General features: G+C 40.8%; 1 pseudogene; it reads right to left on the bottom strand.

Moving 5' to 3' along the window:
- The window catches only part of LOC117452653 (phosphatidate cytidylyltransferase 2-like), a 148,450-nt pseudogene that overhangs the window by 64,309 nt on the left and 70,542 nt on the right, over positions 1 to 13,599 (bottom strand).

The following is a 13,599-nucleotide window of genomic DNA, read 5'->3' as shown; positions in this document are numbered from 1 at the left end:
CATATGCCGTGTGCCGCCCGGACATGCTATCATGCTAACTAGCTCCCTGGAAGCGGGTGACTCCACTGTAGCAATAGCCTGCATGTGTTCTACAGCATACCGTGCAATGGCTTTATCGACTTTTCCCTGGCTAGCAGTCACTTGGTTAAAATCCAGCCGCTGTTGCTTCGGTGCAGGTGGAGGTGGAGTGGCGTCGGATGAGTCTCTGTGGTCTTAGCTACTAGCTTCGACCCAGCATGTTGTTTTTGCAGATGTTTTAAGAGATTTGAATGACTGGTTTGGGCATTAGATAGGCTCTTTGACCCGCCAGGACACAACTTACATTTAACTAAAACGTTCTTTTCTTTGTGCTCGACAAAAGTGAAATAGTGAGAATATCTCCAGGTGGAGAAACTAGACTTGAGCTCCGCCGCCGCCATGATAGTCTTGTTAGTAAACAACACAAACACGCCCACAGCCCGTCAACAGCCAGGTGAACAGAGATGAGAACTGTACTTAAGTACTTGAGTAAATGTACTTAGATACTTCCTGTGTCACATGCGGAGACGGGCTGTGGGCGTGTTTGTAGTGATATTCTCACTATTTCACTTTTGTCGAGCACAAAGAAAATAACGTTTTAGTTAAATGTAAGTTGTGTCCTGGCGGGTCAAAGAGCCTATCTAATGCCCAAACCAGTCATTCAAATCTCTTAAAACATCTGCAAAAACGACATGCTGGAACGAAGCTAGTAGCTAAGACCACAGAGACTCAGCCGACCACCTGCACCTAAGCAACAGCGGCTGGATTTTAACCAAGGGACTGCTAGCCAGGGAAAAACCAGTTTTATCTTTGTTTAATTGGAGAAAGTTCTGACACATCCAGTCATTGATTTGTTCAATGCACTTACTCAGTGTTTGAATTGGAGCATAGTCTCCTGGTGAAATTGTTACGTACATTTGTGTGTCATCTGCATAGCTATGGTAACTTATTTTGTTGTTCTTCATTATCTGAGCCAGTGGTAGCATGTAGATGTTAAAGAGAAGAGGCCCCAAGATGGAGCCTTGAGGAACCCCACATGTCATATTTGTCAACTCAGATGTGTATGTACCTATAGAAACAAAGTTGTTTCTGTCCTTTAGGTAGGATTCAAACCAATTTAGAACTGTTTCCGAAAGTCCCACCCAGTTTTCCAGTCGGTCTAGTAATATGCTGTGGTCAACAGTGTCAAACGCAGTACTGAGATCTAATAATACTAACACTGAAGTTCTGCCACTGTCTGTGTTTAAGTGGATGTCATTAAAGACCTTTACAAGAGCAGTCTCAGTGCTGTGGTTTGGACGAAAGCCTGACTGGAACACATCGAAACAGTTATTTAAATGCAAGAAATTACTCAAATGTTGAAAAACAACTTTTTCAATGATCTTACCTAGAAATGGCAGGTTTGATATGGGCCTGTAATTGTTCATTTCTGAAGCATCTAGATTATTCTTTTTTAAGAGCGGTTTAATGACTGCAGTTTTCAGGGCCTGTGGAAAAATACCTGAGTGAAGAGACTTGTTTACTATATGAAGTAGATCTGAGGCCATGCAAGGCAAAACATCTTTGAAAAATCCTGTTGGAATAATATCAAGGCAGCAGGAGGAGGATTTTAGAAGTTGTATAATGTCCTCTAAGTTTTTATCATTAATCTGATGGAATTGTGTCATGATGTCTGAATTGATGTTAAGTGGACACAGAGACAATACATTTGCTCTTCCTGATGCAGAGGCACTGACTGCTTGTCTGATTTTCTGAATTTTGTCAGTGAAAAAGGAGGCAAAATCATTGCACGCCCTGGTGGATAGAAATTCAGAGGCTACTGACACTGGGGGGTTAGTTAGTCTGTCGACGGTAGCAAACAAGGCACGTGCGTTGTTTTTGTTTTTGGTAATGATGTCAGAGAAGAACGATTGTCGTGCGTTTTTCAATTCCAAATTATAAAGGCCAAGTCTCTCTTTATAAATGTCAAAGTGAACCTGGAGATTTGTTTTTCGCCACCTGCGTTCAGCTTTTCGACATTCTATTTTTTCTGTTCTCACGGTCATGGCCTTTCTCCATGGAGATATTTTCTTCCCAGTCACTTCCTTTACCTTAATTGGAGCAATGGCATCTATAACATTTTAAATTTTTGAATTAAAATGATCTACTAGCTCATTTACTGAGGTGTTAGCAGGGGCAGTGTGGAAGAAAAACAGGGGGGGGGGGGGGTGACGGGCGGCGGAGACTCCTCCGTGTGTCTCATATGTCTCCCATAATCAGAACATTCCTCAGGCGGGTGCAGTGATAATTCTTCAGGGTTTTCTGTGCGATGTGTTGTGTCTTTCTCCTGTTTTGATTCCTCTTGCCGCTTGTCCTTGGCAGAGGGAACAGATTGATGACGCAGGCAGTTGAATATGTTAGAGATAAACAATTTCACTCCTGACTTGTTCAGGCAAACTCCATTTGCCTTGAAAAGATGTCTGCGGTCCCAGAAAAAGTTAAAATTGTCAATAAAATGAACAGAATGGTCAGTACAGACAGTTGAAAGCCAGGTGTTCAGTGCAAACAATCTGCTGAATCTCTCCACTCCTCTTCTGACTGGCGGTAGAGGGCCACTGATGAACACATCTGCATTTAGAGAACTGGCAGTTTCCAACAAACATTTAAAGTCTTCTTTCAGCACTTCTGACTGTTGTTTCACAACATCATTGGTTCCAATGTGCAGAACCACATTCTTCACAGTCAGATGTTCAGCCCCAATATGCAGGATCTTCTCAGCCAAGTCAGATACCACATCCTTGGGAAAACAGAGTACTTTGGTGTTGTTCTTATTACACAGACCTTTTACATCTCTTACAGCAGAGTCACCCACAATCAGAGTTCCAGGCCCAGTCGTTAGCTTTCCCTCTAGCCTTTTACTTTTGGAGTAGCTATTGGTCCAGACCCTGCTATGTGAAGAGGACGGGTTATCCAGGTCATCAGAAAGAGATCTCCGGCTCTCGGTCAGCGGAGCGTTTCTGTTCTGGATTGGCACACTTGGTGGTTTAGGAGGATTTGTTGTAGTTCTCCCTTTAGCAGCTCTCCACAGCTGTTTCCTAGTATGAATAGGGGTTGAAGAGGCGCTCTTCCTGGGTGATAACAATGCAGGCCAGCCAGTCGCATCACAGATTTCTGAGCACTGGGCTCTGCCTGTTATCCGTCCTCCCAAATCCCATGGAAATGATTTACTCTTAGGCTTTGCACCCAGAGAGTTCCAGGGAGGACTACCACTTGTAGATTTATTACCCGGTACACAGCCCTCCTGTTCCTTGGAATCCTTGTAGCTGCTAACTAGCTGTGAGTTAGCATACCCTTTTTCATTATTTTGCAACACCGGTAAAGTGGTGTCATTCCCACGACATAGTCTATTCACTTCCACGTTAACTTCCAACCGTTGCATTTTCATTTCCAACACATCCATCTTCTGTAGAAGTTTGTGGAAGTCATCTGTAGAGAACGCAGGCATTTTGCTACCAACTAGCTTAAGCTAAATAGCATGCAGTAGCCTACCAGGCTTTAGCTGTTGCTTGGCCACGCTACTGTAAGACTGAGGTCGTCGTACATTTTTTGAAATATGTCTGAGATCCTCCGTCTATTTATGAAGATGAACTGTCCCAGTGATAAGTTAATGTCCAGGAGCCGCTGCTCGAAGTTTTCAGAGAATAAGAATAGGAAAATCAGCATAAAAAGTAAGCAGAGGCAGGAGCAAGCAGAAAAGCGTCTGCACTGTAAGAAAGAAAGATAAGCCAGCATCCTCGCGATTGAGAAACACCCCGTGAATCAGCGGCAAGCGGAAAGATATTGTTTTTTATCCAGCCCTGTATAGATGCTTTATCATGTCTCAAAGCTGCTGTGCAGTGAATTGAAAGTTAAGCAACACAAAACATTCAGGCTTATGTTTTTCTTCCCTTTCCCTTATAAAACAAGAACAGTAAAAGGACAGATGTTTGGCTACAGGCCGTCCAAAGCGAGGACTATCAACATTAACAGGGAAAAACTTCATCACGGTTACATTATGATGGTAGTGAGGCTAACTGCAATCGTCAAAGTGAGAAGTTGTCTCGGTAAATGTCGAGGTTATCATTCCAATTGCTGATGTTAAAATATGAAGCCATGGAAATCCCAGTTTTAGTGTGAGAAACCCGTTTACTGTTGGATTGAAAATACATTGCTCCACTCTCACCATAGCCTATTAATGCCAATCATCTATCTGCAATGGCATTGTGTAAATGTATGCCTAACTGACTGTCATATTTAAGCTCTATAACAAAATGCGCGTTCTTCTTAATGTTTTGATTGCATCGGCGAAGACCTCAGAATTTCAGAGCGAACGTTTTCACCCAAAAAGGGGCAGAATAGTCTACTACAGTAATTGGGGGCATGGTCGTATCCACCATTGAGGTCACCGAGGTCCGGACCTCGGTAATATTTGTCGAGCTGTGTATACAAAACTTGTGAAATAATTGCACTAAACGGGGTTCTTTGTAGTACTTCGATTTACTGACGATGGGGGCGCTGCATAACTACGTAGCCTCGGTTAAAGCAAATAGAAGAAGACGACAATTATCAACAAACCACCGCAGCTCGGACTTGTACCCTTAATACATCCATGCTTGTACCGGAGCAGCGAAGTAGTGATGAAGTTGCCCTCATTGCTATCACTGAGGAACTGCACACTGCTAAAGCAGCCTCCCTCTCCTCTGTCATCATCCTGTTGGACCTGTCTGCTGCATTCGACACGGTGAACCATCAGATCCTCCTTCGCACTCTCCAAGAACTTGGAGTTTCAGGCTCTGCACTTTCCCTCCTCACCTCATACCTCAAAGACCGCACCTACAGGGTAACTTGGAGAGGGTCCGAGTCCGACCTTTGTCAATTAACTACAGGGGTCCCTCAGGGCTCTGTTCTTGGTCCCCTCCTCTTCTCCCTGTACACAAACTCGCTCGGATCTATCATTAGCCCGCATGGTTTTTCATACCACTGCTACGCTGACGACACCCAACTAATTCTGTCCTTTCCCCGCTCAGCGACCCAGGTGGTCGCACGCATCTCTTCTTGTTTAGCTGACATCTCTCAGTGGATGTCCGCTCATCATCTCAAGCTCAACCTTGACAAAACTGAAGTGCTTTTCCTTCCGGGAAAAGATTGTCCCACTCTTGACCTGACCATCAACATCGGCACCTCTGCTGTCTCCCCGACCCAGACTGCAAGGAATCTGGGTGTGATCCTGGATAACAACCTGTCCTTCACTGCAAACATCGCTGCTACAACCCGCTGCTGCAGATACACGCTTTACAACATCAGGAGGATACGTCCCCAGCTGACCCAGAAAGCCACGCAGGTTCTGGTCCAGGCTCTCGTCATCTCACGCCTAGACTACTGCAACTCCCTCCTGGCTGGTCTACCTGCATGTGCCATCCGAACTCTGCAGCTCATCCAGAATGCAGCGGCTTGTCTGGTCTTCAACCTTCCTAAATGTTCCCACACCACTCCGCTCCTCCACTCCCTCCACTGGCTTCCAGTAACTGCTAGAATTCACTTCAAGACACTGGTACTTGTGTACCATGCTGCGAATGGATCTGGCCCTTCCTACATCCAGGACATGGTTAAACCGTACACCCCAGCGCGTGCACTTCGCTCTGCATCAGCCAAACGACTCGCTGCACCCTCACTGCGAGGGGGACCCAAGTTCCCATCAGCAAAAACACGTGGGTTTGCTATCCTGGCTCCTAAATGGTGGAATGAGCTCCCCATTGACATCAGGACGGCAGAAAGCTTACACACCTTCCGGCGCAGACTGAAAACTCATCTCTTTCGACTCCACTTAGAGCGATAGAATGACTAACAAAGAACTGCTAACAGAGCACTTATATACTAATAAAGGACTGGCTTATCTAAAGCCAGTTGAGTAGCACTTGAACTGATTGGCTCTATGAAACCTGATGTACTTATATGATTCTGTTTTCCTCAAGGTTGTGTCTTCCTGGTCGAATGTACTTATTGTAAGTCGCTTTGGATAAAAGCGTCAGCTAAATGCAATGTAATGTAAAGTATCTAGAGACCTGAGTCCAGCGAGCTGCTTGTATTTCTGCTCCTCACAGAACATAATATGACCAGCAGATCCAGTGTGAACGCTCTACGTTAGTCAGTGGACGTCCGACAACATGCACACTAATTTATATTGCAGCTATAGGCTATACTTTGGTTTACATTGCGTGAATAAACTAGCTAGAGAGCTAACGTGAATTAAATTCATCCAATGTCATAAGGATTACCTTTTAACCAACGTTGTAATGCTTTTCTTTCATTTCAATTTGAGTAAAACATTGAAGATATAACATTGTATTATTTTCTTTTTACACTGACTCAGATATAATGAAAAGACTACGTCAGTCGAAGCTCAGCTTTGGTAAGGAAGAGACAGGACAGGCAGAGAGAAAGAGAGAGAGAGAGAGAAAGTGATGGAAGTCAGGGAGGAACTGCAGGTACAGTCACACAAAAGAATGTAGGCCATCTATTTATCCATCTATATATCTATATAAATAGTCTTCATTTACAATAACATGTAATAATAGGCATAATTTTAAAACAACATATATCTATTGCAGTTATGATGTCATAATAACATACAATTGTATAAAACACAATTTGCTTACATCTTTGTTCTCTTTTGAGAATCAAACAAAACAGATTTAAATAAAAAAATAATGCAAACAAACAAGTTAAATGAACTAAATTGCTGAATTGCTTTTAATTCACTGGCAGGAGCGACAAGTGAGGAGGAGCAAAAAGAGAAGAGAGATTGAACAAAGAGAAAGAGTAGAGGACAGAGAGAGTAATGAACAGGAAGAAGACAGAGACTAAAGACGATGGAAGAGAGGCTGCAGGTTATGGAAAGGAGAGAGACATGGAAAATGAATGTTGACAATGTTTTGTGATCATTTTAGCCTCTTCTGCATGTCCAGATCATTAATATGTAACAATCAACTGATTCTTATGCATTACACTTTCAAAAATAATTTATGCTGACATTGTCAGCCCACTGACATGGTTTGAAATCAATATATTATCCAATGTGTGACCCCCCACAGGACTTAAAAAGCACCTAACTAGATCATGAAAATCCCAAAAATCTCGGGGGGTATCCCCCGAACCCCCCTAACATGTTTGGACCTCGGTATTTCAGAAATCCTAGATACGGCCCTGATTGGGGGTAGGGTGTGTGACTTTGCTGAAGGATAGTTGTGACCAGCTATCCAGGCCAGTCTCTAAAGACTTTCAAAGGTGTAAAAATGCTACTGCCATCCGGCAGTAGCATTTTTACTATGTCTGACTGGAAATATTGCTGATAATATGTCCACCGTATCCTCTTAAAATACTCTGTCCAATAATATCAGTCTCAGGAAGAATGGTTTTTTAATGCTTATTAAAAATAGCAGAAAAACATGCCTTCTTGTACTAAGGAAGGGACTTTGACAGAGGATTACTCACAAAGTACACCGTAAAGGTAGGCTACTTCATTTTATTTCTGGTAGCAGTCAAACTAGTACCGAGTCCAACAGTATCAGTTGTATTAAGAACTTATGGTAACACATATTTGTATCGATCATCAAATATAGCAGGACAAAAAAATGAAGAGCAGCTGATTTGAAAAAACAACGCGAGAGCATACTTGCCAACCCTCCCGATTTTCGCGGGAGACTCCCGATTTCATAGCCCTCTCCCGGTTTCCTCCCGGGGTCATATTTCTCCCGCATTTCTCCAGATTTCTGACAAAATCAGATTTACTCAGGACTGTTTCCACTCGGACTTTAATACAGAGACGGCTGAGTTGACCGCAGTGCAGAATTGCTGTATAGTTTAAAATCTCCTAACAATGTTGTCCATTTTAGACATAGGCTTATTATATTTACAGCCCTTAATAACATTCATTTTCTGGACTCAATATGTGTCTGGGCCATTTTATTTGTGATCGCTAACTTTACCTTGTTTCCCCTTGTTTATAATATTATCACCGTTCCAAGCACACGAGTGCTTTTGTTTTGAAATCACTTCTGTGAGTTTCGCCCCGCCCCTCGCTCCAATGACCATTAGACCATTTAGTAAGGTAACAAAACAAAAAGCAAAAACGCCTCTCAGACGCTCTTCTGATTACTTGTTTAATAAAGAAAAACAAATGGATGGTAGATACACGGATTATCACCCTATCTGGTCTGACCTCTTCAACCCACTGTAATCCTATTATTACTGCCAGCATTTCTGCTGTGTACACTGATAATTGATCAGATGCTCTTTTTGAGATCGATATTTTAAAGTCTAGGATATATATACCAACACACTCTTCCTTGAAGCATCTGTGTATATTTTGAGGTAATTGTGATAACTATTCCTGAGGTACATACTTGTTTTGATTCCTACTTCATTTATTTGCCACGCTCTTTTCTTTTCTACAATACTCATATCTATATTTACCATTGGACAAAGCCATGGGGGTACACTACTGAATGGATTTGATGGTGAAAACTCTGAATCATGCATGCCGTATATCCTTATTTTTCCTTTAACTGTCCAAACCCATGCCCCTGGAACTTGGAATATTCTCAGCAATCATGTAATGTTTTGTTTGTGATATTTCCTTCCCCACTTCCTTTTAACCTGACCAAATAAGCAAGAGCAATGTTCTCTCTTCTTAGCTCCAATGGAGTCTCTCTTGCTTTAACTAGTATTGCATTAATAGGGGTTGACTTAATTGCAACCGTAACGCTTTATATTGTAATCTATGCATTTTTAGTAATGACGTTTTTGCTAGTGCCGCATATATTATACACCCGTAATCCAGTGTTGCCCTCATAATTGCCCTCATAATTGCCCTTAGTCTGCCCCCCAGTCACATCCAGCCACCTCTCTTAATAGGTTCAACACTTTTTGGGATTTTGTTTCCAAATGTTTAATATGGATTTTCCATGTACATTTACTATTTAACCATAGCCCCAGATATTTAAATTCATTGACCTCATTCATCGATCCAGGTTAGAAAGAGCTGGGAACTTCACTTCCGGTGCGGTTAAAGGACGTAAAAAAAGGATTTCTTCTTTTTGGTTTTAAGATGCGATTGGCATCCGGACGTTGCCTTACCGCCTACTACTGGATAAATAATAAAAGCACTCTTTCCAAAAAAACCTATTATAACTAACAGAAAATACTCATATTGTAAAAAGGGAAGATAAATAAACATCATTAAGCTAAACAGGTACACGAATCAAATATCTGTATAGCAATTACAAATGTTTGGCTTATCTGAAGCTAATGTTCTTGCAGAATTCGTGCTGTTCGGAGTTTGCATCCTCGTGGTTGATTGACTTATTGTAAGCTGCAGAGGTGGAATAAGTACTCAGACCTTGTACTTGAGTAAAAATAGAAGTACTCAGATCTTGTACTTCAGTAAAAGTAAAAGTACCAGAGTGTAGGAATACTCTGTTACAGTAAAAGTCCTGCATTCAAGATGTTTCTGAAGTAAAAGTACAAAAGCATTGTCATCAAAATATAATTAAAGTACTCAATATGCAGATCGACCCATTTCAGAATAATATGATATGTTTTGATTATAATCATTGATGCATTCATGTGTTTATCACATTTAAATGCTGGACTTATTTATATTGTGTTGATCATTTCTACACACTGTGGTTGACACGATGGGCTCATAAGAACTCAGATGCTCGATTCCGTTGCTTTGTAATATTCTTTATTTTAAAGAATACAAAGTTGTTCAATAATAACGTCTAGGATCTACTAGGACTCTCCATAGAATCACTAGGTTCAACTAGGTAATGCAAAAACAGGTCTCTGGTAAACAGGCATGGATATTACAAAAAGACAAGACGAACCAACGCAAGACAAAGGGAGAGAAGGACTATATATACACACACACATTAGGTAATGGGGCACAGGTGGACACAATCAGGGGAGGGAACAACAATCAGTCTAACAGGTGACACACGGACAGGAAGTGCAGACACCTGGAAAGAGAGGGTAGAGTCATTAACATAATAAGACAGATGGACAAACACTAAAAACACAACTAACAGGATACTAGCGCTAAAATCTTACAGTGGTATTACTATTTGTATTTAAAGTGGACCTATCATGCTATATTTGAAAAATATATTGTAGGGCCATACCTATACAAAACATGTCTGTGAAGTTTTTTTTTTCAAAATACCAAACAGATCACCCGTTGTAGCCATCCCTCATACTGCTCATACCACTCTTTTGAAGCCCTGTTAGAGAAACGCGGATCTTGGGTCCTTAGCTTGAAAAAAAGAAAGAGGAGGAGGCGGAGCTAATGCCTAATCAGAATTCTACCGGGGATAAAGTTACATTTGGTTGTGATAAAACGCCATCCTATTTAAACCACGTCAAGGATTTTTTTCTGAAATAGTATGGAGCTCAAATGCTTTTTCTCTCTCAGGTTTATCAGAAGGTGAGTTCTTTTTTCATTTCCTGCTTTTTAAACACATGTACAGGTTAGCTCTGAGTCTTAGCGAGGCTTGCTAATGTAAACAAAGACGAGATTACGTCCAAAATACGTCAGGCATTGTTTCTGATAGCAACTTTCTGTGGGTCCGCTGCCGATTTGACGTCAGTTCGGATGGAATCCGAATCCGCTCGTTGTACACCCGTTTTTAAAAGATTTGGGTACGGTGGAAAAGAGAGAGGGTTTTATTTTCTGATGCTGCGTGACTTCCCCGACGCACCGGGGACACATGTTTATCCATCACAAAGTGCATCCATCACAAAGTGCATTTTGCATTATAGGTCCCCTTTAAGTTAAAGTGCTGAATACTTTGTCCTTAAGTCATCAAATTATACTTATTTTTGTAAAAGTACCTGAAAAACGTAATATTATGTTATGCTTTCAAATTATAAATCTTAATCCATTAATGCTCAAATGTTGCCTCTGATAAATAGGAAGCAAGTGTACCTTTATATACTGCAGGGTAGCTTGTACATTTACATTAGGGGCCAAAAAAGCTCTATAATTATACATGAACAATTATTTGATTATAATTATAAAGTAGCAGGAAAAGTAAATACTCGAGTAAATGACCTAAAATGTTTCAGTAACTGAGTAGATGTGCTTAGTTACCATCCACCACCACTGCTTTAGGATATAAACAGCTGTTATGAAATTGTTCAGTAGGTGTCGTGAAGTGCACGTGATATCTATTTATAAATGGGGAAGAAGACCAAGAGGGAAGAAGCCCGTCACACACTGTTTGTTTTTTTTTACCTTAGTTTTCTTGAAACTAAGGCAAAGCACATTTCAGCATCAAAGAGTACACGTTATTTTCTCTAGACAAAATGTCAACAAAAACCATTGCACAGTTTTAAGAATAATATACTGAAATCAAACTTCTTAAGACTAGAAAATGCATTTCCTGCAGAAAATGCGTGTAAACTGTGAACATTTGTGGCTGAATTTAGTTGAAAATGCAGAAAAAACTGAATATTTTATTAGCTGAATGGTAGCTGCTTTTAGCTACAAAAACCAAGTATGTGTTTATGGTGCTGAACTTAGCGGAGAAATGCAGAAAAGTGAAATTATTTTGAATCAAATTGTTACAGCTCAAATGCATTGCAATTACTTTGTTGAAAACTTGAAAGTGAAATGTTAAACTGGAAGAGTAGGAAAAAGAGTGAAGAAGCTTAATATTTAAAAGAAAAGGTTTAAAAGGGTATACACAACAACATGTATAGCCTCAATGTCCTGAAATAGCTGAATAATGTAATAGTTGAATGATTTCTTCAGCTGAAAGTAGGCTGAAGGAGTTGAATATCAGATGTAAGTAGTAGTGAATGAATGTGTATTAAGAAGAGAAAAGAAAGTAAAAAGGCTTGGGAAAGCAGCAGAATATTTTGACTGCAAACTTCTCGGCTAAAACCAAACGTCACCAATAATGTATAAAATATTTGGAACATGTTGAAGTCAGTATGAAGTCTCCATCAGACAGAACAGAATAGGCTAGACAGTATGTTAAAGTCCAATGTGTTTGTCAGTGTTTGTTTCTGTGCTGAGCACCTAATCATAACAAATAATCATAACACCTGTGTGAGCCCAGAGATCAAAGGTTTCAATCTGCCCTGCAACACCATGGTTACCAGCTGCAGCACTGAGTGTCATTAAGAATGCATTGAGGATCATATCTGACAAATGTGCCACCTGTGAAAAAACGATGGCTCCTATCAAAAAATTAACAGACCGCGAGCATCAGGGAACCCCAATGAACTGATATGTTTTGTTTTTGTTGGGTTTTGTGTGGTAAATGTGGTAAATGTGAATATGAGAGCAGTCTGTTTAAAGTTGACTTCTCTCTGTTCTAAAGAAAGTTCCGGAAACATTTTACATGGGAATCAATTGGGAGCTAGGTGGACTTTTTGTCTCTTCATGCCCTCAAGAGGCATTTTATTTAAAAAAAAAATCTTGATTTTATTTATTTTCCAACCTAGGAGAGGTTTTCCTTAGTTTTTCATGAAAAATGATGTCTGTAGGGTTTGGGAATTATGGCAGGTTTAAAAAAGATTTTTGGGAGAATTTCAAGCTGTCCTTCACTCTGTTATGAGATCAAAGCAGTCTAGACTTAACGAGCAGCGCAATACACACTAATGTTAAAACCTTTAGAAAGCCTCTTTACCAAGCTCCAGACTACAGTAAGTTAAATATCTCAAAAAGTGTAAAAGATATAAAGAATCAGAATTGAATAGCTGAAGGTCTTGTTATTTTTAAAGTTGAAAGTATGTGGAAGGAAAAGCATTTGGCGTAAGGTGTAGGAAAAGAGGATTTGAAGAGTCGTCCGATTGACTTCCATGTTAAAAAAATTGTTTGTTTCCCCGACTCAGACTGCAAGGAATCTGGGTGTGATCCTAGATAACAAACTGTCCTTCACTGCAAACACTGCTGCTACAACCCGCTGCTGCAGATACACGCTTTACAACATCAGGAGGATATGTCCCCTCCTGACCCAGAAAGCGACGCAACTTCTGGCCGAGGCTCTCGTCATCTCACGCCTAGACTACTGCAACTCCCTCCTGGCTGGTCTACCTGCATGTGACATCCGACCTCTGCAGCTCATCCAGAATGCAGCGGCTCGTCTGGTCTTCAACCTTCCTACATTTTCCCACACCACTCCGCTCCCTTCACTGGCTTCCAGTAACTGCTAGAATCCACTTCAAGACAATGGTACTTGCGTACCATGCTGCGAATGGATCTGGCCCTTCCTACATCCAGGATATGGTTAAACTGTACAAACTCATCTCTTTCGACTCCACTTTGATCGATAGAATTACTAACAAAGCACTTATATACTAATAAAGGGCTGGCTTATCTAAAGCCAGTTGAGTAGCACTTGAAATGTTTTAGCTCTATGAAACCTGATATGATTCTGTTTTCTTCAAGTTTGTATCTTGTTGGTCGAACGCACGTATTGTAAGTCGCTTTGGATAAAAGCGTCAGCTAAATGCAATGTCATGTAAAAAAGCAGAATTTTTCAAAGATTATATAAT

Source organism: Pseudochaenichthys georgianus, chromosome 9 (genome assembly GCF_902827115.2).
Source record: "Pseudochaenichthys georgianus chromosome 9, fPseGeo1.2, whole genome shotgun sequence".
Classification (NCBI taxonomy): domain Eukaryota; kingdom Metazoa; phylum Chordata; class Actinopteri; order Perciformes; family Channichthyidae; genus Pseudochaenichthys; species Pseudochaenichthys georgianus.
The sequence above is the reverse complement of the archived record's forward strand: the minus strand, read 5'-3'. Positions and strand labels throughout refer to the sequence as shown.